Source organism: Symphalangus syndactylus, chromosome 12, assembly GCF_028878055.3.
Source record: "Symphalangus syndactylus isolate Jambi chromosome 12, NHGRI_mSymSyn1-v2.1_pri, whole genome shotgun sequence".
NCBI lineage: Eukaryota > Metazoa > Chordata > Mammalia > Primates > Hylobatidae > Symphalangus > Symphalangus syndactylus.
Window position 1 is genome coordinate 73555540 of NC_072441.2, and position 25569 is coordinate 73581108.

General features: G+C 41.5%; 1 protein-coding gene across 2 annotated transcripts in view; it reads right to left on the minus strand.

Annotated features, from left to right (window-relative positions):
* Positions 1-25569, minus strand: part of RNF115 (ring finger protein 115) — a 90279-nt gene that overhangs the window by 64384 nt on the left and 326 nt on the right. The gene's annotated exons all lie outside the window — the stretch shown is intronic.

Consider the following 25569-nt stretch of genomic DNA (forward strand, 5'->3'; position numbering starts at 1 on the left):
TTTCACCACTGAATAAGATGTTCACTGTGGGCTTTTTCTTTGTCGGGGGGAGGGGGTGGGTGAGGGTGGGAAGGGTCTTGCTCTGTTGCCCAGACTGAAGTGCTATGGTACAATCTTGGCTCACTGCAGACTCAACCAATCCTCCCACCAAAGCCTCCCAAGTAGCCAGGACTACAGGCGTACATCACCATGCCTGGCTAATTGTGTTTATTTTTTGCAGAGATTAGGTCTCACTTTGTTGCCCAGGCTGGTCTCAAACTCCTGGACTCAAGCGATCCTCCCGCCTTGGCCTCCCAGAGTGCTGGAATTACAAGCATGAGCCAACACACACAGCCACTGTGGGCTTTTCATAAATACACTTTGATATGCTGAGTTTCCTTCTATTCCTAGTTGAGTGTTTTTATCATGAAAGGGTGCTGGATCTGGCAAATGCTTTTTCTGCATGAATTGAGATGATCCTGCAGTTTTTGTCCCTTATTCTGTTAATGTGGTATTCTCTTTACTTTGATGTGTTTGAAATTTTCCATGATAAAGTTTGTTTTAAGTTACAACAGTCTGAGAAACATAGACAGGTCAAGAAACGGTTAATCAAACCATATACTGAGCAAACTTGTGGCCATTTAAAATAAAGTAGAAGATCAGAAGTAATTTGTTACATTAGAGAATTAAGGGGGGAAGTCCACTTATATTTACTAAACACATGATGTGCTTGACACTGTGCTATTCCACTTAACCACTCTGTGAGGTAAATATTGTTATTGCTATTTTACAGACAAGAAAATGAAAAAAAATTGTGCCCAGATGACCTTCCAGAGACAGCCCCAATAAGACCTCTCAGCCCATATATTCTTCTGCAATGTGACCTTCCCACTCCCTTTAAAGACATGCAGTTTATTTCTCAAGCCCCTTGAATCTGGGAGGCCCTGTGACTTCTTTAATAAATACAATACTATGCCAGTTCCAAAGCCCTTAACTGCCTGGCAACTTCTACTTCCTAACTCTTGGAACCCTGAGCAGCCACGTAAGTTTAGGCTGCTCTGCTGGATAGAGAGGCCATCTCAAAAAGCACTGAGACGTCAGACAAGTAAAAGGAAAAAACCATCTTGGATCCAGCCTAGGGCAGAGTCTTCAGATGGCCCCATCTCCAGGTACTATCTGACCACAACCACATGAAAGACCTTAAGGGGAGAAGTGTCCAGTTGAACCGTGTCAATCAACAGAAACATGAGAGATAACAGTAAATTATTGTATTAAGCCACTACATTTTGGATAGACTTGTTAGGCAATAATAGAAAATCAGAACATTGCCCAAGGGATGAAAAGGAGCTTTAGGCCAGGCACAGTGGCTCACGCCTGTAATCCCAGCACTTTGGGAGGCCGAGGCGGGCGGATCACGAGGTCAGGAGATCGAGACCATCCTGGCTAACACGGTGAAACCCGATCTCTACTAAAAATACATAAAAATTAGCTGGGCGTGGTGTTGGGAGCCTGTAGTCCCAGCTACTGGAGAGGCTGAGGCAGGAGAATGGCGTGAACCCAGGAGGCAGGGCTTGCAGTGAGCCGAGATTGCGCCACTGCACTCCAGCCTGGGCACAGTGCAGAGCGCAGAGCAAGACTCGGTCTCAAAAAAAAAAAAAAAAAAAGAAAAGGAGCTTTAAACCTTGGTCTTTCTTGAATCCAAAATTCCATCTTCTTTTCATTATACCATGTTGACTGAAAATAACTATGCTTTTAGGCCAGGCACAGTGGCTCAGCCTATAATCTCAGCACTTTGGAAGGCCAAGGAGGGAGGATCACTTGAGGCCAGGAGTTCGAGCCTGGCCCAACATGGCAAAACCCCGTCTCTACTAAAAATACAAAAATTAGCCAGGCGTGGTGGCACATGCCTGTAATCCCAGCTACTCTGCAGGCTGAGGCAGGAGAATTGCTTGAACCCAGGAGGCAGAGGTTGCAGTGAGTGAGTGAGATTCCACGTCAAAAAAAAAAAAAAAGAAAGAAAGAAAATAACTATGCTTTTAAAGGGAGGAACACTAAATCAAGAATAATAATGAATCAAATGCCAATTATATGTCAGGCACTATGGAAATCTATCCTACACTTACCTATTAATACGTCAAATCTTCACAACAAACCTCTCCCCAAAATATTTCCAATGTATACAGTCACAAAATCTTACCCCTCAAAATTCAGTAACTCATTTCTCTCTTTTTTTTTAAACTAAGACAGGGTCTCGCTCTGTTGCCCAGACTGGAGTGCAATGGCACGATCTCGGCTCACTGCAACCTCTGCCTCCCAGGCTCCAGAGATTCTCCCACCTCAGCCTCCTGAGTAGCTGGGACTACAGGTGTACACCATTATGCCCAGCTAATTTTTATATTTTTTGTAGAGACGGAGTTTTGCCATGTTGCCCAAGCTAGTCTCAAACTCCTGAGCTCAAGCGATCCTCCCATGTTAGCCTCCCAAAGTGCTGGGATTACAGGCGTGAGCCACCACGCCCGGCCAAGTCATTTCTATCATCCCATCTGTAAAAGAAAAGCATAACAAAAAACCTAAGTTACTTACCTAGAATCATTGGAAACAGGAACTCAACTGTTTCCACCAAACTAAGCTGCTTTCCCCCTAGGATCTAAAAGATTACTGTAAACAACTCTAGTGAAGATACTCAGTAGCAGGTTCTGAATCAAGAACAACTCCCTAAGCATAGCTTAGCCCTGATGCTTACCCACTTAAAAGAACAGCCCAAGAGGACACGAAGCACTAGAAATATAGGAAGGAAAGGCAAACAGTGGTTTTAATGCATTATTTCTTTTGCCTCCGGTATTTCAAAGGATTAGTTATCACAATACGTGACACCTTAGAGGACAAGGAGCTACAAACTCAGACCTATTTATATCAGGTCACATAATGTGAAATTTAAATACTCTTGAAACCTATACAAGTTTGTATCCAATACTTATTCAGTACATCAAATGTAATATAAAGACTTACTACTTTTTTCCTAATTTCACAGCTTTGTTTTTCTACCTCTTCATTATCAACTCAAAGTGTTTATTTGATCTAAAACAGAAGTTCCAATGGTGATTAAAGTGTCAAAAAAAAGAAGCCCATTTTCTGTCTAGTCTGACAGTCACAATTTTAAGTTAGTCACATTCTATTGTTTATATTCTGAGTATCACATGGCAAGACAGTCAGAAATTCCTAATTAGAAGGATTAAGAACACAAAATGTTTGCCACACATCACAGCTCCTAGGCCAGTACCCACTATACTTTTACTCTGATGCTAAGTCTCATCACTAGGTCAAAGAGACTGGTTCCCTTTTCAAGCCAGGTTATACGTCCTCCTCCCTTTTCAAAAGCATCAAGTGAACCCCAAAACAAAGACAACGGAACTTCTGAGTTCTGTTCCCAGTTCCACCATTATCTTCAAGGTCTCTGTGAAAATCTGTTTCTAGAGTACAAATACTGTCCTCATTGACTTCTTTCTCTCAACTCTCCTTCAAGAAAATAAGGAAGACATACCTCTCATTCATTACAAGAAAGAGAAAGTTTCCAATCTAAACATTTTGAAATTAGTTCTCTGAGCTCAAGGAGTTGTAAGCAATTGTTCACTTGGCTATTAATAAAGAAAATCAGTTTACTAAAAAGGAAAACAATAGGCCACAGTTTCAGTGTTACACAAGGATACCTATACAATTTAAATACTGTTTGAAGGGCTGTGATTCAGTTCCAGGCCATCAAAACTACCTTGATTTATGGTTTCATCCCCCTAAGAATAGTAACATTCACATTCACAACCTTTATTTATTTATTTATTTATTTATTTTGAGACTGAGTCTCACTCTATTGCCCAGGCTGGAATGCAGTGGCGTGATCTTGGCTCACTGCAACCTCCAACTTCCAGGCTGAAGCAATTCTCCCACCTCAGCTTCCCAGTAGGTGGGAATACAGGTGCCCGCCATACGCCCAGCTAATTTTTGTATTTTTAGTAGAGATGGGTTTCACCACGTTGGCCAGGCTGGTGTTGAACTCCTGACCTCAAGTGATCCACCTGCCTCAGCCTCCCAAAGTGCTGGGATTAGAGGCGTGAGCCACCACACCCAGCCACCTTTATCATTTTGTTCCTTAATTCAGGCCATGATTGAACACTGACATTACAGATTCCAAACAGGAGTGCATAATCAACCAAGCTTCTTTAGCTCATTGTGTACCCAGGCAGAAAATCAGGTCACAAGACAAAGTGTTACTTGATACAAGCTTGATCAGATAGTCAAGAAGCCAAATTTTCTAGGGAAGAAACACATGGGACTATAAGAATTACAGAGAAAATGTTAACCTCAGACAACATAATATAGCAGAAAAGATTTATAGTGTTTTTGGCTTGCTCACACTAAAGGCAGCAAGAAAGGGAACAAGCCAGTGGCATAAATAAAAAATGATAAATGAGCCAAAAGTATAGATGTTTAGCTCTGATGTGTACCACAATAGTTTAGAAGTAAAATGTACTTTCTTGCTTTTAGCTTAGGCTGACAGAATCTTCTTTGACAAAGTGACAACATTCATTCACTCAGCAAAAATTCTAAGCTCTACATTCCAAGCATTGTGTAGAAAGAAAAATAACCTGGGATTAAAAGTCACTAAAATCACCTACAAAGTGTATGCTCTGATAAAATCATACTTCCCTTAACCATATTCTAGTAGTTAGGGAAGTCAAAAGGCATATAAAATGAACTTCTGAATATCCTAGTCTTAGGTACTTAGCCTCGAAATGAGAACTGAGCAATGCTTCAGAACAGCCTAAGTGGGTTAGAGTAATGAATGTGAAGCAAAACAAAGCTGGACTGGTAATCATTTCAACTATGTATGTGCACTTCAAAACATCATGTTGTCCATCTTAAATGCATGCACGCATGCACACACACACACACACACACACAATTGGACTGCAGACACAGAATAACCAACCAGTTGTGTGATACTGGGTAGCTCACTTCATCTAAATGAGATAGTACCTGGAATATACTAAATTCTCAACAAACTGTAGGTTCTAATAAATTATTCTGAGTGATTTGGATATGGAATATTTCTCAAAACATGTTTCACAAGATATTAACCAGTGGTGAAGGGGGGGAAAAAAACTAGATTTAGAAAAGCCTGAACTAAATATCAAACATGCTGCTTTAATGAATGATTTTTCAGAACCATTAATATGCCATTCCGTGTCATAAAAGGGGAAGTGGAGGGATGCAGATAGGGAAACAATTTGGTATGCAATATTTTACCATAATTCTGAACTCCTATTAAATCTCCTGGCACACAGTCTGAGAAACACTGATCTAGACTACTGAGTTCCACACTTTTGGTTCCCATAAAGCAGTTCAATTTTCAAAATAAAAAATTGGAAACCTGCACGGATTGCCAGCTTTTTTATTTTGCCAAGTATAAATATTTAAAAAAACCCCATCTACTATCACCATTTCATTTTAAAAAGTACTATTTTACCATGTACCCACAGAGCAATCAGAGCTTCTGACTGAAAACTCTTCATCAAAATAAAAGTAATACTTGGAATTCTAGCATTGACTTGCCATCGATGACATAAGAGAACTTCACAAGTATGATCTAATTCAACTCACAGCAGGAACATTCAGGTCAGGAAAGATCACATACAAACTGGTTGTTAACAGTAGCCACTGACCATTGGATTAAGAAAACAGTTAACTGAATACAACTTTAAGAACAAAAGCCATGTAAATGCAACCTCAAAGCAAAACAAAGAATATTTATAAAATAGTTCTAAAAAAAAAAATTATCCCAGGCCAAGTTTACCAGTTACTGATTTATTCAGTCAACATTACCAGCATTAGTGTTTTGTTTGATTTATAAAAGGAAAATTTTGACATTGTTTGCATTATGTCCTCCATCCTAACATTTTCAAGACTGTTCATCATTATAAGATAAAATATGTACTAATAGTTTGTAACTCATAAAGGAGATTATTTCAGGGGTAAAATTTAAATCCTAGAATGTCAGTGGCTACAACATGATCTAGGTGGAAAAACTACAGAAGAAAATTTCCTTACACAAAATCCAAAAATATCCCAAAGCTCAAATCACTAAATTGTAGCTAGCAGGAATAAACACAACTATCTCATTTTACAGACAAGGAAAATGAAGACCCTGAAAGGTTCAATAATTTAACAGCTAAAATAAAACATTTTTTCACACAGTACTATAATACGATTTATATATAATTAAAATAAATAAAATCAGCTATAAAAAGGGCTGACAACAGTTGCAAAATGAGGGCTAGTTATTAGTTCTACAGCTTACAACAATATCTCAGACCTGAAATGGGGAAAAAGGCATTTGCTCTAATCCAGAGATAGCTACATTAATTTAATGTTTAAATGAAATATTAAATTTAAGTCCAGGCACAGTGGCTCACGACTATAGTCAGCCCTTTGGGAAGCTGAGGTGGGTGGATCACTTGAGGTCAGGAGTTCAAGACCAGCCTGGCCAACAGGGTGAAACCCCGTCTCTACTAAAAATACAAAAATTAGCTGGGCATTGTGGCGCACACCTGTAATCCCAGCTGCTCAGGAAGCTGAAGCAGGAGAATCGCTTGAACACGGAAGGCAGAGGTTTCAGTGAGCTGAGATCGTGCCACTGCACTCCAGCCTGGGCAACAGAGGGAGACTCCATCTCAAAAAAATAAAAGATAAATAAATAAATATTAAATTTAAAGAAAGCCAAAAGGAGGAGAAAATATTTAAATCCTGATTTTACTACCCATTTTTCTCAACATTTTATTAATCTCCTTACTTCTTCCTGAATATAGCTGATATAGTTTGGATATGTGTCCCCTCTAAATCTCATGTTGAAATCTGATCCCCAATGTTGGAGGTAGGGCCTAGTGGGAGGTATTTAGGTCATGGATGCGGATCCCTCATGAATGTCTTGGTGCAGTCCTTATAGGAATGAGTGATGTGGTTGTTTAAAAGAGTGTGGTACCCCTCCCCTTTCTCTCTTGCCTTGTGGAACGAACACCTGCTTCCCCTTGGCCTTCCACTACGACTGGAAGCTTCCTGAGGTCCCCCAGAAGCAGATGCTGGTGCGAAGCTTCTTGTACAGTCTGCAGAGTAACGAGCTAAGTAAACTTCTTTTATTTGTTTATTTTTTGTTGAGACAGAGTCTCTTTCTGTCGCCCAGGCTGGAGTGCAGTGTGGCAGGATCTCGGCTCACTGCAACCTCCACCTCCTGGGTTCAAGAATTCTCCTGCCTCTGCCTCCTGAGCAGCTGGTATTACAGGCACACGCCACTGCACCCAGTCGTAAACCTCTTTTAAGTTATCCAGCTTCAGTTATTCCTTTATAAGCAACACAAAATGGACTAAGACAACAGCCTAAGTACCTAGAACAGCTCCTGGAATATAGAAGGTACCAATACAGTTACTGAATAAATAAAAATGGACTGCTGTTACTGTTGCATAATCTAGTGCCTGTTATTTTAATGTTATTATGAAATACAAACTAAATTCGAAGTGCTGTACTTCACAAATAGAGCATATGTGTGTGTCCTCAAAGAAAATATCCAGAATCAATCACACTCAGGAATAGAAATAGACATACTTCTGGAAACCTTTTACAGTACTAGTGTTACAGGACGAGATAGACCTATATTATACTGCTAATCTTATTAAAAACCGCCGGGCGCGGTGGCTCACGCTTGTAATCCCAGCACTTTGGGAGGCCGAGGCGGGTGGATCATGAGGTCAGGAGATCGAGACCACGGTGAAACCCCGTCTCTACTAAAAATACAAAAAAAAAAAATTAGCCAGGCGTGGTGGCAGGCGCCTGTAGTCCCAGCTACTCGGAGAGGCTGAGGCAGGAGAATGGCGTGAACCCAGGAGGCGGAGCTTGCAGTGAGCCGAGATTGCGCCACTGCACTCCAGCCTGGGCGACAGAGTGAGACTCCGTCCCGAAAAAAAAAAAAAAAAAAAAACCTTAGGAAGTCTGAATCTGTCCATCTAATACTGATTGCATATTAAAATAGGATGCTAATATAATATTAAAACAACTTCTCCCTATCCATTCAATCAGCACCTGCACTTGATAGAGAATAATAAACCAACAATTTTAGAGATTAGTAAACTAAGGTTGAAAAATTCAGGAAATTAAACATTTTTATGATTCTCACTTATTAATATTACTTTCAACCACTTTTTTATTGCTACAGATATCTGTAAATATTCATGGGGTACATGTGATATTTTGGTACATGCATATCAAGTCAGGGTATTTAGGGCATCTATCACCTTAAATATTTATCATTTCTATGTGCTGGGAACATCTGAAATCCTCTCATCTAGCTATTTTGAAATATACATTGTTGTTAACTTTAGTCACTCTACTCTGCTATCAAACATCAGAACTTATTCCTTCTATCAAATTTTATGTTTATACCCATTAATCAACCTCTCTTTATCCACATACCTCACCCCCTCTGCCTTCACACACCCTTCCCAGCCTCAGATATCATTCCATTCTCTACCTGCATGAAATCAACTTTTTTAGCTCCCACATATGAGTGGGAATATGCAATATTTGTCTTTCTGTGCCTGGCTTATTTCACTTAACATAATAACCTCCAGTTCCATCCATGTTGCTACAAATGGCATGACTTCATTCTTTCTTATGGCCAAACAGTATTCTGTTGCATATATATATATATACCACATTTTCTTTATCCATTCATCCATTGATGGATACTCTGATTCCATCTTTGCTGCTGTGAATAGTACTACAATGAACGTGGAAGTGCAAGTATCCCTTTGATATACTGATTTCTTTTCCTCAGGGTAACTACCCAGTAGCAGGATTGCTCGATTGTATGGTAGTTTTTAGTTTTTTTGAAAAATATCCATTCGGTTTTCCATAGTGACTATACTAATTTACATTCTCATCAACCGTGTTTAAGAGTTCCCTTTCTTCCACATTCTCGTCAGCATCTGTTATTTTTGTCTTTTTAATAATGGCCATTCTAACTGGGGTACAATGATATCTCATTCTGGTTTTGGTTTGCATTTCTCTGATGATTAGTGATGTTAAGCACTGTTTCATATACCTGTTGGCCATTTATATGCCTTCTTTTGAGAAATGTCTAATCATGTCCTTTGCCCAACCATTATTTGGTTTTTTTTTGTTTTTTTTTTTTTTGAGACGGAGTCTCACTCTGTCGCCCAGGCTGGAGTGCAGTGGCGCAATCTCGGCTCACTGCAAGCTCCGCCTCCCAGGTTGACGCCATTCTCCTGCCTCAGCCTCTTCGAGTAGCTGGGACTACAGGCGCCCGCCACCACGCCCGGCTAATTTTTTTTTTTGTATTTTTAGTAGAGACGGGGTTTCGCCGTGGTCTCGATCTCCTGACCTCGTGATCCGCCCGCCTCGGCCTCCCAAAGTGCTGGGATTACAAGCGTGAGCCACCGCGCCCGGCCCATTATTTGGTTTTTTATTATACTTTCAACAACCCTTTAATCTAAAACATACAAATCAAGATTAGCAGTGAAAATTAATTTGCTGTTTGCCTTTTACATGTTATTAAACAGAAAGTAAATGTACCATTATAAATAGTTTTTGCACTATATCAGCAATCCAAATAACTAATTTTTTTTCAAACCAGCGAGGTTAAGATATAAAAATTTCTATTCCTCAACCTAACTTTTCTTAACTAGGTACGCTAATGCCTGTAAACATTTAGCAGTGACCATATTACAAGATCAGGATCTAATAACTGGCACCATAAATTCAAAATCAGGGAACCAACAGTTTAATAAGTTTGAGAGTAAAAATACCTCACATTAGTACCTAAATTAGAGAAGGTCCTCTAGAAGAAGCTTTCATTCAACAAATTCAGCTATTAATGACTAATGAAATAACTCTGCCTACAAAGCCCATCGGCTGTATCTGAAAGACATGGAATTATGGGATGACTCCTCTACTTATAAGCTCTCATATGCAGAAATAAAGCCATATTCCACAAGAGGCTCCACTCTACTGGCCACTAACTATTGGCAAGTGGTCCATCAAACTGCTGCTTTGAGCCAACCCTTTAGTCATTAGTCTATAGGTCTGTGCTTTGTTTTCAATGATTTTTTTTTTTTTTTTTTTTGAGACAGAGTCTCACTCTGTTGCCCAGGCTGGAATGCAGTGGTGCAATCTCAGCTCACTGCAACCTCCACCTCCTGGGTTCAAGTGGTTATCCTCCCTCAGCCTCCTGAGTAGCTGGGATTACCGGCATGTGCCACCACACCCAGCTAATTTTTGTATTTTTAGTAGATGCAGGTTTCACTATGTTGGCTGGTCTCAAACTCCCGACCTCAGGTGATCTGCCCACTTCGGCCTCCCAAAGTGCTGAGATTACAGGCGTGAGCCACTGCACCCAAACCCAGCTAATTTTTTTTTTTTTGGAGACAAGACTTTCACTCTTGTTGCCCAGGCTGGAGTGCAGTAGTGCGATCTTGGCTCACTGCAACCTCCACCATCCAGGTTCAAGCAATTCTTCTGCATCAGCCTCCCAGGGAGCTGGGATTACAGGCATGTGCCACCATGCCCGGCTGATTTTGTATTTTTAGTACAGACGGGGTTTCACCATGTTGGTCAGGTTGGTCTCGAACTCCTGACCTAAAGTGATCTGCCTGCCTCAGCCTCCCAAAGTGCTGGGATTACAGGCGTGAGCCACTGCACCCAGCCTGTTTTCAAGGTTTTTATGAAAACTAGTACCTCCATCATTTTCAACAGGTACAAAAAGCAGAAAGTGGCAAGAAGAAAAAGCCTACAGTTAAGTTTCCTTCATTCAACAAATACTAATTGAATATCTACTATGTACCAAGGCACTGTCCTAACACTTATGAAAAAGAAAACATCAATAATAAAAGTGGTGAGGAAATAACAAATTTAAAGACATACAGGAATTGTCTAAAGGCCAAGTAAATCTTTGTCTTTTAGACTAAAAGGCTGTGCTAAAGTAGTGAATAATAAGCAAGAAAAAAAAAAAGAAGAGTGAATGATAAAACAGAAAAACGTTTTCCTGTATGACTAGAGGTCATTCTTAATGAGGACAATACAATCATCTAGGGGATATTTGGGACATCTATGGAAGTGCTTTGGTTGTCACAGCAGTTTAAGAAGTGCTTCTCACTATTCACAATAGCAAAGACATGGAATCAACCCAAATGCCCATCAGTGAGAAACTAGATAAAGAAAATGTGGTACATATACACCATGGAATGCTATGCAGCCATAAAAAGGAATGAGTGATTACTTTGCAGGGATGCGGATGGAGCTGGAAGCCGTTATCCTCAGCAAACTAACATAGGAACAGAAAACCACACATCACACGTTCTCATTTGTAAGTAGGGGCCAAATGATGAGGACACATGGTGGGGAACAACACACACTGGGGCCTGTGGGGGGAGCCTCAGGAAGAATATCTAATGGATGCTGGGCTTAATACCTAGGTGATGAGTTGATCTGTGCACCCAACCACCATGGCACAGGTTTACCTACACAACAAAACCTGCACATCTTGCACATGTGCCCCGGGACTTAAAATAAAAGTTGAAGAAAAAAAAAAAAGTGTTACTGACATTCAATTGGCAGAGGCCAGGTAAGCATAGGCAAGTCCAGCACAAAGAAAAAATGTCTTTATTCTCAAACTTCCTTATGCATAGTTAAGTGGATTTTTCAAATCTGTATAATTACCAAAGCCTAGAACCTAATTACATTCTACATATAAGCACCAAGTCCTTCTGCATAATTTTATTTCTTTATTTATTTTTGAGACAGGGTCTCACTCTGTCACCCAGACTGGAGTGCAGCGGTGTGATCACGGTTCACTACAGCCTTGACCTCTTGGGCTCAGGTAATCCTCCCACCTCAGCCTCCCAGGTAGCTGGGACTTCAAGAACGTGCCACCAAGCCCAGCTAATTTTTAAAAAAATTTTTTGTAGAGACAGGGTTTTAGCATGTTGCCCAGGCTGGTCTCCAACTCCTGGGCTCAAGTGATCCATCCGCCTTGGTATCCCAAAGTGCTGGGATTACAGGCCTAAGCCACCATGCCCAGTCCATAATTTTAATATGTACTAAATGTCCAGAAAAGCAATTGCTGAATAAAGTAAGAGAAAACCGTACTTTGGGGCAGATGCAGTGGCTCACGTTTGTAATCTCAGCACTTTGGGAGGCCAAGGAGGAGGACAGCTTGAGCCTAATTCAAAACCAGCCTGGGCAACTAAGTGAGACCCCACCTCTACCAAAAAAAAAAAAAGAAGAAGAAGTTGTACTTGAGTTTTATTTGTACATTTGCAAAGAATTGTTCACTGTACTGGTTTGCTTCTCCTGGTATTTAAGTTGCAAATACCCTTACAGCAGTCTACTCAGGTAGCTGTCATGTCAAGCTAATCTGTCAGAAATATTTTCTATTTATCGTTTATCTTACTGCAAGATAATTTTTTTAATTATATATGTAGGGCCAGGTGTGGTGGCTCACGCCTATAACCCCAGCACTTTGGGAGGCCGAGATGGGCGCACTTGAGGCCAGGAGTTAGAGACCAGCCTGGTGAAACCCTGTCTCTACAAAGAATAAATAATAATACAAAAAAAATTAGCCAGGTGTGGTGATACACGCTTGTAATCTCAGCTACTTGGAAGGCTGAGGCATAAGCATTGCTTGAAGCACCCAGGAGGCAGAGGATACAGTGAGCCAAGATCACGCCACTGCACTGCAGCCTGGTTGACAGAGATTCTGTCTCAAAAAAAAAAAAAAAAAAAAAAAAAAAAATATATATATATATATATATATATACACACACACACACACACACATATATGTAGAAAAGCTGTATTACCTGTGGATTTCATTTCACTAAAGAGAGTATTTCAAAATACTTATAAAAAGAGGGCACTGAATCTGAGAGGTCTGAGAATTAACGGGCTAGAAGATCAGCATCATTGTAGGATACCTGCAGGTCTCAGTTAATCCAGCAAAAGGTAAGAAAGAGCATGTAACTATAATTGTTTTTTCTTTTGAGAATGTAAATTCTAAGCATGGTGAAAGGAAGCAAAATGAAACTTCTGGAAGATGGTACTATGGGTTAAAAGTCTACTCAAATCTGGTACTATGGGTTAAAAGTCTATTCAAATCTGTACAACACCAAAGTGAGCGGCAAGGAGGTAAACATTACCTTGTCTACTAAGAAGTTCCCTGTGACACTTGTTCAAATTGTCAAGGAGAGAGATTAATCTGTCTTAACAGATTTTCAAGGAAGACAAAACTGATTGGTCTGGCCAGGCATGGTGGCTCACACCTGTAATCCCAGCACTTTGGAAGGCCGAGGCAGGCACATCACTTGAGGTCAGGAGTTTGAGACCAGCCTGGCCAACATGGTGAAACCCCGCCTCTACTAAAAACACAAAAATTAGCCAGGTGTGGTGTCGCACACCTGTAATCTCAGCTACTCGGGAGGCCGAGGCACAAGAATTGCTTGAACGTGGGAGGCAGAGGTTGCAGTGAGCCAAGATCGCACCACTGCACTCCAGCCTGGGCGACAGAGTGAGGCTTCAGGTCTCAAAAAAAAAAACAAAAAACAAAATCTAACTAGTCTGTTTTGGGAAAATCTAACTAACACCAACAGTCTACTTATCATACAAGAAAAGTATGCCTGGTTTAAAAATCACTGGAGCCAACTCACTTCTGTCTTTTTTAAATTTTTTTTAAGAGATAGGGTTTCGCCATATCACCCAGGCTGGTCTCAAACTCCTGAGCTCAAGTGATCCACCCACCTCAGCCTCCCAAAGTGCTGGGATTACAGACGTGAGCCACCATACCTGTCCTACTTCTAATTGATATACATGCATCTGGGGACCTCTGAGGAACTCTGAACTGCAAACAATTGAAAAAAGAAATTTCTAAAAAAGAAAAATTTTTCAGCACCTAAACTTCCGTATGTGAAACTGTAACAACAACCTAAAATGCTTCTAATACAGTAATGGCCCTATTTCTCTGCAAATAAGGATTGCTCATCATTCTTACACTCCCTTTCAATTAGGATTATACAGATCCACTCCTCATTCAAGCTTCCAATATGTGCAACTAAGTATCATTTTACAATGGGATATACTTAAGTAAACTGAGACGGTCAGATGACTCAGCGAGAAATCACCCAAAGAATTTTAGAACAAAGATTAATAACTCCAATATACCCTCTCAACCAAGAATTTGAAGAAACTAAAAGGTTAAACATAAAATTTCTGGAGCTCATGAAACTTCTGAGAGGTATAAGAGAAACACAGAAAGTAAAACTAAAAGTTAGGCTTGTTGTCTGCTTTTCATTTTGTTTTCAAACTGGGATTTCCAGCTGTCTTACTAAATTACATGCAGTGTTACTATCTCAATTAATTCCCAACTGACAAAAAAATGTGGCTAGTTTTCTTTTATAAGTTGCCCTTACAGTATGTAACTTGAGAGGGGTAATCCAATTCCTCTGGTCTCAACTCCAAAGAGAGAAAGTGACTCCAATAGATACTGCTATAATGGAATTGCAGCCGCTAACCGAGCCCTAGTTCCTGTTCTAAACAATCTCTCCCATCAGAGGTTTGCCTAAAATTATACAGTCTCAATTATCTTACTGAAAATTCACTGGGATCCCAAAATTAAAAATCAACCCTACACCAAAACAAAACCTTAAACACAATTAGCACAAGATGACACTGACTATCCCTTTATCTATCCCAGGGTTTCTCAACCTCAGCCCTCTTACCTTTTTGGGACCAATATAATTCTTTGTTTTGAGGGGTCTATCCTGTGCACTGCAGCATGTTCAGCAGCATCTCTGGCCTCTACCCACTGGATGACAGTAGCAACCCTCCTCCAGCCCCTAGTTATGAAAATCAAAAATGTCTACAGGCTGGGTGTGGTGGCTCACGCCTACCATCCCAATACTTTGGGAGGCCGAAGCAGGACTGCTTGAGGCCAGGAGTTTGACACCAGCCTAGGCAACACAGTGAGACTCTGTCTCTACAAAAAATTAAAAAATTAGCCAGGTGTGGTGGCACAGCTAGTTGGGAGGCTGAGGTGGGAGGATGCTTGAGCCCGGGAGGTGGAAGCTGCAGTGAGCTGTGATCACGCCACTGCACTCCAACCTGGGCAACAAAGTCAGACTCTGTCTCCAAAAAAAAAGAAAAAAACATTGTCTACAGACTTTGCCAAACGTTCCCTGGGAAACAAAACTACCTGAAATTGAAAACCACTGCTCTAGGCTATCTCATTTATTGCTCATTAGGCTGTGAAGAGATCTAACCTGGTCAACATGGTGAAACCCCCATCTCTAATAAAAAAACAAAAATTAGCCAGTGTGGTGGCAGGCGCCTGTAATTCCAGCTACTCGGGAGGCTGAGGCAGGAGAATCGCTTGAAACTGTAAGGCAGAGGACGCAGTGAGCCGAGATCAAGCCACTGCACTCCAGCCTGGGTGAAAGAGGAAAACTCCGTTTAAAAAAAAAAAAAAAAAGAGGCAACTAAACATAAATAGAAAGTGTGAGCACATCTAGTTGGTGCTTCCCCCGAAAATACAAAAAATTTCTTCTGCAGTGAGTTCAATTTTCAGATGTTTTTCTTCCTTATACTGAAAAAGTCCCACAAATTTCCCCAATATATACATTTATATTTATCAGTAGAATTACAAGGCTAAACTAGCCACTACCTATAAGAATACATATTTATTTCTAGATATTGCAGTGAATATATGTACTGACACTGTATGTTCAAATTTCACATGGTAGCACCTGCATTTTGTACCACTGTAGCCTTTTAAAGACCTCAAAATACTGAAGTCATTACTTTTTAAATATAATTACTGGGTGTTCAACTCATATCAATCATTCAATTAAAAAAAATTTAATTAGCAACTGCTATACAGCACCAGATAGACACCTCTCTGGGACCTTTCTAAGAATCATGCAACTTAGAAAGGTCAGTGAACTTAAAGGGTCACAAAGTCTTTTAAGAAATCTGCTTTTTAGCTACTTTTATTAGGGTGGTTTGAACATTTTCCTGTATTAGAGTTATTACAAGTACAATGCAATGATGAATGCCTTCTGTAGCACCTGGTAGAGCCAAACTACATAACATTACTTATAGATAAGGAAAACATTTTATTAGATCAAAGAAGATGATAACATAAGAAGATAGAGGGAGAGAAGCCTACCACATAGTTTCTTCAGGTGGAGCCTGAAGGCGAGCAGCCCTTAACCTGATCTCTTCATCTGGATTTAGGAAGATACCCTGATCTCCATAAAATACTTAAGAACCACCTTAGTCTCATCAATACCAAAAGTAGGTTACTCTGCATATGATTTATCTCACCTGTTTAATGACGACTCTACCAGATTTAATCGCATAAGGTAACATTCCCTGACCTTGATTTAATGGGGAAAGACAGATGGTAGGATGTAGGAATGGAATAACACCTTTACACTCCATGACACAGCCCTCTGTGGTGTACTACCCAGTCATTCATCATTAACGTATCATACTAACTCCATTAGTCTTGGCTTCACATTGTCTCTCAATAAGATAGGTATGGTAGGAGTTTCTGCTATGGTTTTGAAAATAATAATCTGAAGTTATTTTAAGTATTTATTCTATCATCTGATGACCAAAAAATCTACAATGGCATTTTACCCAATCCTACAGAAACTTAAAATCCTGAGGCTCCAGACTATATAATCGAAATCTCTGATTTTAAAATCCAAGTTTAGTACTCACAAAATTTTACTAAAGTTATTTTCACTGTAAATAGGAAAACACTTTTAATAAGGAGAAACAAATTCCTAAACCACTACTCACTTGGAATGGAGACTTTTTTGAAACCTAACAGAAAACAATGCCACTAAATGTTTTCATTTTAAAATTCCCTTCATGATTTCTCCTTATTTCTTAATATCTTCTTTCCAAATGAAGCTTTTGTCCTCTTTTTGAATGGTTTTTTTTTTTTTTTTTTTTTTTTTGAGATGGAGTCTTGCTCTCGTTGCAAGTGCAATGGCGCGATCTCGGCTCACTGCAACCTCCGCCTCCCGGGTTTTCAAGCGATTCTCCTGCCTCAGCCTCCCGAGCCCAGCTCAAATCACTAAATTGCTTAGATTAGAGGCGCCCACCACCACGCCAGGCTAATTTTTGTATTTTTAGTAGAGACGGGGGTTTCACCACGTTGGCCAGGCTGGTTTTAAACTCCTGACCTCAGGTGATCCGCCCACCTTGGCCTCCCAAAGTGCTGGAATTACAGGCGCTAGTCACCATGCCCGGCCCTCTTTTGTCCTCTTATCTGAGTGGATCCAACCCAAAGACACACAAAGCTAAAACTGATCAGGATTAGCAGTAAGGAGTGTTATTCTATCAAATTAAATGAATTCAGCCTACATGTGGCTTTAAAAAAAAGGTGAAATAATAAAGTAACAAAATTTTAAAAAGAAGAGAAGAGTTATTAAACCTTGCAACCTAGTCCCATTGAACACAATTATGGCTCTGAAGCAGTCCTTCCCATTGAATGGGTGAGAGCTCATTAAAAGCTGATGTAAACTCAATACCCAGCCTCTGGTGTTCAGTGAGGACAGCACTCATAGGTGATGGGTTCTTTCTTTCTCTCTCTCTCTTTTCTTTTTTCTCTCCTCTCTCCCCTCTCTCTTCTCTCTCATCCAGACTGGGTCTCTGTTGCCCAGGCGGGAGTACAGTGGCACAACCATAGCTCACTGTAACCTCAAATATCCTGGGCTCAAGTAATTCTTCCACCTCAGCCTCCCAGGTAGCTAGGACTACAAGCACATGCCACCATACTCAGCTAATTTTTATTTTTTTTTTGTTGAGACAGGGTCTTGCTATGTTGTCGAGGCTGGGAGAACATTTTAAACAAAGGGAGACAGAGGTCTAAAAATAGATAATGCATAGAAGAATGGTGAGGTAAATGCTATGGCCAAGGCACAGGGCATGTGGAGGAATGAGTTGGGTTTTTGAAGTTGATTAGATTAAATCATGGAGTCTTTTTCTTTTTTGAGATAAGCTCTTGCTCTGTCACCCAGACTGGAGTGTAATGGCACAGTCACAGCTCACTGCAGCCTTAACCTCCCAGGCTTGAGCGATCTTCCCCACCTCAGCCTCCTGGGTAGCTAGGACCACAGACACACACCACCACCTCTGGCTAATTTTTTTAAATTTTTGTAAAGATAGGGTCTCACTTTGTTGCCCAGGCTAGTGCCAAACTCCTGGGCTCAAGCAATCCTCTCCTGCCTTGGGTTCCCAAAGTGTTGGTATAACAGGTGTGAGCCACAGCATGCCCCAGTGAGTGATGGTTCTTGGTATCCAACTATCACAAGAGTCAGTACCCTCTTTGTTTACTTTATTTTTACAAAATTTATCCATATCTGATTTTGACTGGGGTATTAAGCCTTTTTATATATTGACTATAAATGGTTTTTGGGTTTTAGGTCCTTCATTTTGCTCTTTGTTTTCTATATTTTTTTGATTTTAGGTTTGGGGGCACATATGTACATTTGTTACATGGATAAACTGTGTCACTGGAATTTGGTGTACTGATTATTTCATCACCCAGCAACTGAGCATAGTACAAGATAGGTAATTTTTTGACCCTCATCCTCCTCTTACCCTTACCACCTCAAGTAAGGCCTCGTGTCCATGTTTATGCCCATGTGTACTCAATGTTAAGCTCCCACTTTTAGGCCGGGCGCGGTGGCTCAGGCCTGTAATCCCAGCACTTTGGGAGGCCGAGACGGGTGGATCACGAGGTCAGGAGATCGAGACCATGGTGAAACCCCATCTCTACTAAAAATACAAAAAATTAGCTGGACGTGGTGGCGGGCGCCTGTAGTCCCAGCTACTCAGGAGGCTGAGGCAGGAGAATGGCGTGAACCCGGGAGGCGGAGCTTGTAGTGAGCCGAGATCGCGCCACTGCACTCCAGCCTGGGCGACAGCAAGACTCCGTCTCAAAAAAAAAAAAAAAAACAAAAAAAACAAAAACAAAAACTCCCACTTTTAAGTGAGAACACGTGGTACTTGGCTTTCTGTTCCTGCTTTAATTCACTTAGGATAATGACCTCCAGCTGCATCCATGTTGCTGCAAAGGACATGATTTCGGTTTTGTTTTGTTTTTAAATAGCTGCATAGTATCCCATGATGTATATGTACCACATTTTCTTTATTAAGTCCACCACTGATGGGCATCTAGGTTGATTCCATGTCTTTGCTCTTGTGAATAGTGCCACAATAAACACACAAGTGCACATGTCTTTTTGGTAAAACGATTTATATTCCTTTGGGTATATAACCAGTAATGGATTGCTGGGCAGAATGGGTAGTTCTGTTTTAAGTTCTTTGGGAAATCAAACTGCTTTCCACAGTGGCTGAACTAATTTACATTCTCACTGGCAGCGTATAAGCATTCCCTTTTCTCCACAACCTTGCCAACAACTGTTATTCTTTGACTTTCTAATAATAGCTATTCTGACTGGTGTGAGATGGTATCTCGCTGTGGTTTTGGTTTGCATTTCTCTGACGATTAGTGATGCTGAGCATTTTTTCATATGCTTATTGGGCCGCATATATGTCTTCTTTTGAGAAGTGCATAGGCAAAAAAACCAAAATCATACCAACCACTCAGACCATAGCGCAATTAAAATAGAAATCAATACTAAAAAGGTCTCTCAAAACTATACAATTACATGGAAATGAAACAACTTGTTCCTGAATGACTTTTCAGTAAAAAATGAAATTAAGGGAGAAATCAGAAAGTTCTTTGAAACTAATGAAAACAAAGATACAGCATACCAGAATCACTAGGACACAGTTAAAGCAGTATTAAGAGGAAAGTTTATAGCACTAAACACTTACATCAAAAAGCTAGAAAGATCTCAAATTAACAACCTAACATCACACCTAGAGAAACTAGAAAAACAAGAACAAACCAACCCCAAAGCCAACAGAAGAAATAACCAAAATCAGTGCTGAACTGAATGAAATTGAGATGCGAAAATCCATACAAATAAATGATAAAGAAACCAAAAGTTGGTTCTTTCAAAAAATAAACAAAATTGATAGACCACTAGCTAGATTAATAAAGAAAAAAAGAGAGATGATCTAAATAAACACAATCAGAAATGACAAAACTGACATTACCACCAATCCCACAGAAATACAAAAAACCCTCAGAGACTATTACAAACACCTTTATGCACACAAACTAGAAAACCTAAAATTCCAGATAAATTCCTGGAAACATACAACCTCACAAGACTGAACCAGGAAGAAACTGAAATTCTGAACAGACCAATGATGAGTTCCAAAATTGAATCAGTAATAAAAAACCTGGCCAGGGCCATGGCTCACGCCTACAATCCCAGCACTTTGGGAGGCAAAGGCAGGCGGATCGCTTGAGCCTAGGAGTTCCAAGACCAGCCTGAGCAACATGACGAAACCTTATCTCTCAAAAAAAAAAAAAAAAACAGAAAATGAGCCAGGTGTGATAGCACATACCCGTAGGTCCAGCTACTCAGGAGGCTATGGTGGGAGGATCACCTGAGTCTGGAAAGTCGAGGCTGCAGTGAGCCATGATCATGCCACTGAACTCCAGTATGGGCAATACAGTGAGACCCTGTCTCAAAAAATAATGAAAAATAAAAAACTTACCAACCAGAAAAGGCCCTGGACCAGATGGACTCACAGCCAAATTCTACCAGACACACGAAGAAGAGCTGGTACCAAGCCTACTGAAATTATTCCAAAAAATCGAGGAGGGACTCTTCCCTAACCCATTCCATAAGGCCAGCAGCATTCTGATACCAAAACCTGGCAAAGACACAATGAAAAAAGAAAACTCCGGGCCAATATCCCTAATTAACACAGACAGAAAAATTATAAATAAAATACTAACAAACTGAACCAGAAGCACATTAAAAAGCTAATACAGGCCAGTGTGGTGGCTCACACCTGTAATCTCAGCACTTTCGGGGGCGAAGGCAGGCAGATCACTTGAGGTCAGGATTTCAAGGCCAACCCGGCCAACATGGGGAGACCCCATCTCTACCGAAAATACAAAAATTAGCCAGGCCTAGTGGTGCAAACCTGTAATCCCAGGTACCTGGGAGGCTGAGGCACGAGAATCGCTTGAACCCAGGAGGCAGAGGTTGCAGTGAGCTGAGCTCATTCCACTGCACTCCAGCCTGGGCGAAAGAGCGAGACTCCGTCTGAAAAAAATAAATAAATAAAAATTAAAAGCTAATCTACCACAATCAAGTAGTCTTTACTCCTAGGATGCAAGGTTAGTTCAACATACGCAAATCAATAAATGTGATTCATCACATAAACAGAATTAAAAACAAAAACCACATATCAGGCTAGCCACAATGGCTCATGCCTGTAACCCCAGCACTTTGGGAGGCTGAGGCGGGCAGATTGCTTAAGCCCAGAAATTTGAGACCAGCCGGGGCAACATGGCAAAATCCCACCTCTACAAAAAAGAAAAAAAAAATTAGCCAGGCATGGTGGAACGCACCTATCTACTACTACTCAGGAGGATATATTGGGAGGATAGATTGAGCCCACAAATTCAAGAACAGCCTAGGCAACAAGACAGGATAAATTCTGTCTCTATTTAAAAGAAAAAAAGAGGCCGGGTGTGGTGGCTCACGCCTGTAATCCCACCACTTTGGGAGGCCGAGGTGGGCATATCACAAGGTCGAGATGCAGACCATCCTGGCCAACATGGTGAAACCCCATCTCTACTAAAAATACAAAAATTAGCTGGGCACGGTGGCACGTGCCTGTAGTCCCCACCACTTGGGAGGCCGAGGCAGGAGAATTGCTTGAACCCAGGAGGTGGAGGTTGTAGTGAGCCGAGATCGCACCACTGCCCTCCAGCCTGGCAACAGAGTAAGACTCTGTCTCAAAAAAAAAAAGGGAATATAATGTATATTTGAAAATTGCTAAGACAGTAGATTTTAAGTGTTCTCACCATGCAAAAATAAGTATGAGAGGTAATGCATGTTAAATAGCTTGATTTAACCATTCAGTTATACATATATCAAATCATGCTGTACACTATAAAAAATTAGTATACAGGCCAGATGCGGTGGCTCACGCTTGTAATCCCAGCACTTTGGCAGGCTGAGGCAGGCAGATCACGAGGTCAGGAGATCGAGACCACGGTGAAACCCCGTCTCTACTAAAAATACAAAAAAATTAGCCCGGCGTGGTGGCGGGCGCCTGTAGTCCCAGCTACTCGGAGAGGCTGAGGCAGGAGAATGGCGGGAACCCGGGAGGCGGAGCTTGCAGTGAGCCGAGATTGCGCCACTGCACTCCAGCCTGGGCGACAGAGCGAGACTCTGTCTCAAAAAAAAAAAAAAAAAATTAGTATACAACTTTTAGTTGTGAAAAAAACATGATTTATTAAATGTTTCTCCCTTCTTCATCAACTCCCTCTTCCTTTTGCTACCTCACAGTCTTTGGAATTCTCAATCTGAAATGCACCTATCCCTCAAAACTCAATTTAAATCCCACTGGCCACACCAATGCTATGAAATTCCCCTCTCTGAGGCCGGGCGCGGTGGTTCATGCCTGTAATCCCAGCACTTTGGGAGGCCAAGGCGGGCGGATCGGGAGGTCAGGAGATCGAGACCATCCTGGCCTACACAGTGAAACCCCGTCTCTACTAAAAATACAAAAAATTAGCCGGGAAAGGTGGCGGGCGCCTGTAGTCCCAGCTACACGGGAGGCTGAGGCAGGAGAATGGCGTGAACCCCGGGGGGCGGAGCCTGCAGTGAGCCGAGATCGTGCCACTGCACTCCAGCCTGGGCGACAGCGAGACTCTGTCTCAAAAAAAAAAAAAAAAAAAGAAATTCCCCTCTCTGAATCCTAAAGCACATATCCTCATTCCCTTTATGCTGTTACTTTTTCCATGTTTGCCTTGTCTTTCCCCAAAAGCTGTAAGATCCTTAAGGGCAGGAACCACATATCACTCCCTATCACCTCCAGGACATTCAGCAGAGAACCTTGGATATATTTAGGAAGAATCCGGTTATACTCAATTGTGTTAGGCCTCAATTTACAAATCAGACATGACAAATAATATATCACACCAAAAAGATCAAAAAACTTCTCCAGACGTTAACTAAGGCTTAGAAAAACACCTATTCAGCCTTTCAAATTATCCCTTTGAAGTAAGGACTTAAAGGTGAGAAGAAAAGATATAATCAATTGTGGAAATTTAGACTGTCTTCTCATTCTTTTTTTTTTTTTTTTTTTGAGACAGGGTCTGGCTCTGTTGCCCAGGCTGGAGTGCAACGGTGCGATCTTAGCCCACTGCAACCTCCGCTTCCTGGGGTCAGGCAATCCTCCTACCTCGGCCTCCTGAATAGCTGGGACTACAGGTGCATGCCACCACACACGGCAAATTTTTTTATTTTTTGTTAGAGACGGGGTTTCTACATGTTGCCCAGGATAGTCTCGAACTCCTGAGCTCAAGCGATCTGCCTGCCTTGGACTCCCAAAGTGTTGGGATTGCAGGCGTGAGCCACCACGCCTGGCCAACTTCTCACTCTTAAAGGCAAAATAGTTAACAGCAACTTAAAGATCAAAAAAGCTAAGGACGGAATATTCAACAAGGCATCACCTTCAACAACACACCACTGGTCACACACATACTGGCTCAATTCCAGACTCCCTCTCTACGGTAAAAGAGTTCTGCAGGCTCTGATGTTGGCTAGAAAAAAACTAGGCACCTGCTCTTCCCAGCACTGAAATATGGCCAAAAACGAAAACAAAACCATAAACACACAGCAAAATCAGCAAGGAAAACTAAGTAGCATTTAGGCGGGAAGCGGTGGCTCACGCCTGTAATCCCAGCACTTTGGGAGCTCGAGTCAGGCGGATCACTTGAGGTCAAGAGCTCGAGACCAGCCTGGCCAACATGGTGAAACTGCGTCTCTACTAAAAACACAAAAATTAGCCAGGGTGTGGTGGTCGTGCACCTATAGTCCCAGCTACCTGGAGGCCGAGGCAGGAGACTCGCTTGAACCCGGCAGGTGGAGGTTGCAGTCAGCTGAAATCATGCTCCTGGGCGATAGAGGCTGTCTCAAAAAAAAAAAAAAAAAAAAACAAAAAACAAAAAAAAAAAACAGCTAAGTAGCATTTAGATGAAACTATGACTCTGAAGTAGGGGGTGGGGCAAGTAGAGAGGAAAGAATGTATCATAAACAAAACTTTTGAGTGAGAGAAGACTATAAACACCCTTTAAGCACTTATTCACTGGACTCCATTTGTGTTTCTAAGAAATAAGATAAACAGACTCACTTTAGAAGGTTTTCTCCTACACTGTATCTGAGACACCATAAATATAAACATACATTATGTTGCCACTCTATCACAAGACTGAACCTGGACACTTGTAAGGAAAGGAACAACCATAAGGACAGTTGGCCAAGGACAGGATTGACATTCACCCTGGGGGAGCTCCTCGTAGCAGCTACAACCAAACCCAAAACAGCTTCTGAGTTTGTGATGCTGGTGCTGGCTAGTATGCTGCATAAATGTTGTTTGTTTTTTGTAGAGAGGGGTCTCACTGTGTTGACCAGGCTGGCCTCAAACTCCTGGCCTCAAGCAATCCTCCTGCCTCATCCTCCCAAAGCACTGGGATTACAGACCTAAGCCACTGCGCCTGACCTACAAAAGTGTTTTCTTCAACAACCACAGCACTGCCTCTCAAGGGGCTAACACTGGCAGAAATTCGTGAAAACCAATTTCACGTCAGAAGAAGCATCTCCAACATTCTGTCCCGGCTCTTTTTCTTAGGTGAAGAAAGGGACAGGGCGGGGGGCGGAACAATGGTATTAAAGACACTGGCAGCATGACAACCAAAATAAACTAAGTTGAAACAGTACGTCCTGCCTTCTTCCTAAAGCCATTTCCTTCAATAGTGATAGGAGTGCAGGCTGTCTGCAAGTCATTAGTACGCTGCTGTTTTCACTTTCACGAGGATCCTGGAAACCACTGAAGAGCAAAATCCCCCTTTTCGCCCCACAGGTACCTTCCAACCCCCTTTCTGTGCTTCCTTCCCTAGAGAAAACCGAAGAGTGACAATCCTCAGCAATCCGCTATTTTGCTTCACTGACAAGGGAGGTGGCGGGGGCGGTGGGGGGTGAAAAGTGGAAAAGAACACAGATGAAGGTGAGAAGACACAGCGGAAGAAGTATGGGGGGGGAGGTCATCGAGGGAAAAAGACCAGGTATAAAAGAATGCAAGAAAATTGAGGGGAGAGTTATCAGAGGAAAACTTGCTAAGAAAAAAAAAAATTAAGGACAGGGGAGGTAAAGAGGTGAGGTCAGGTGGAGCAGCCCAGGATGAATTAAGAGGTGGGCAGGAGGTACGGGGCCGGGGCCGTGATGCCCAGGGTTTAGGGCCGGCGGCTGGAGAAGTGGGCAGCAGGTATTCGGCAGACCGATGTCCGGGGAGTCAAGGGTG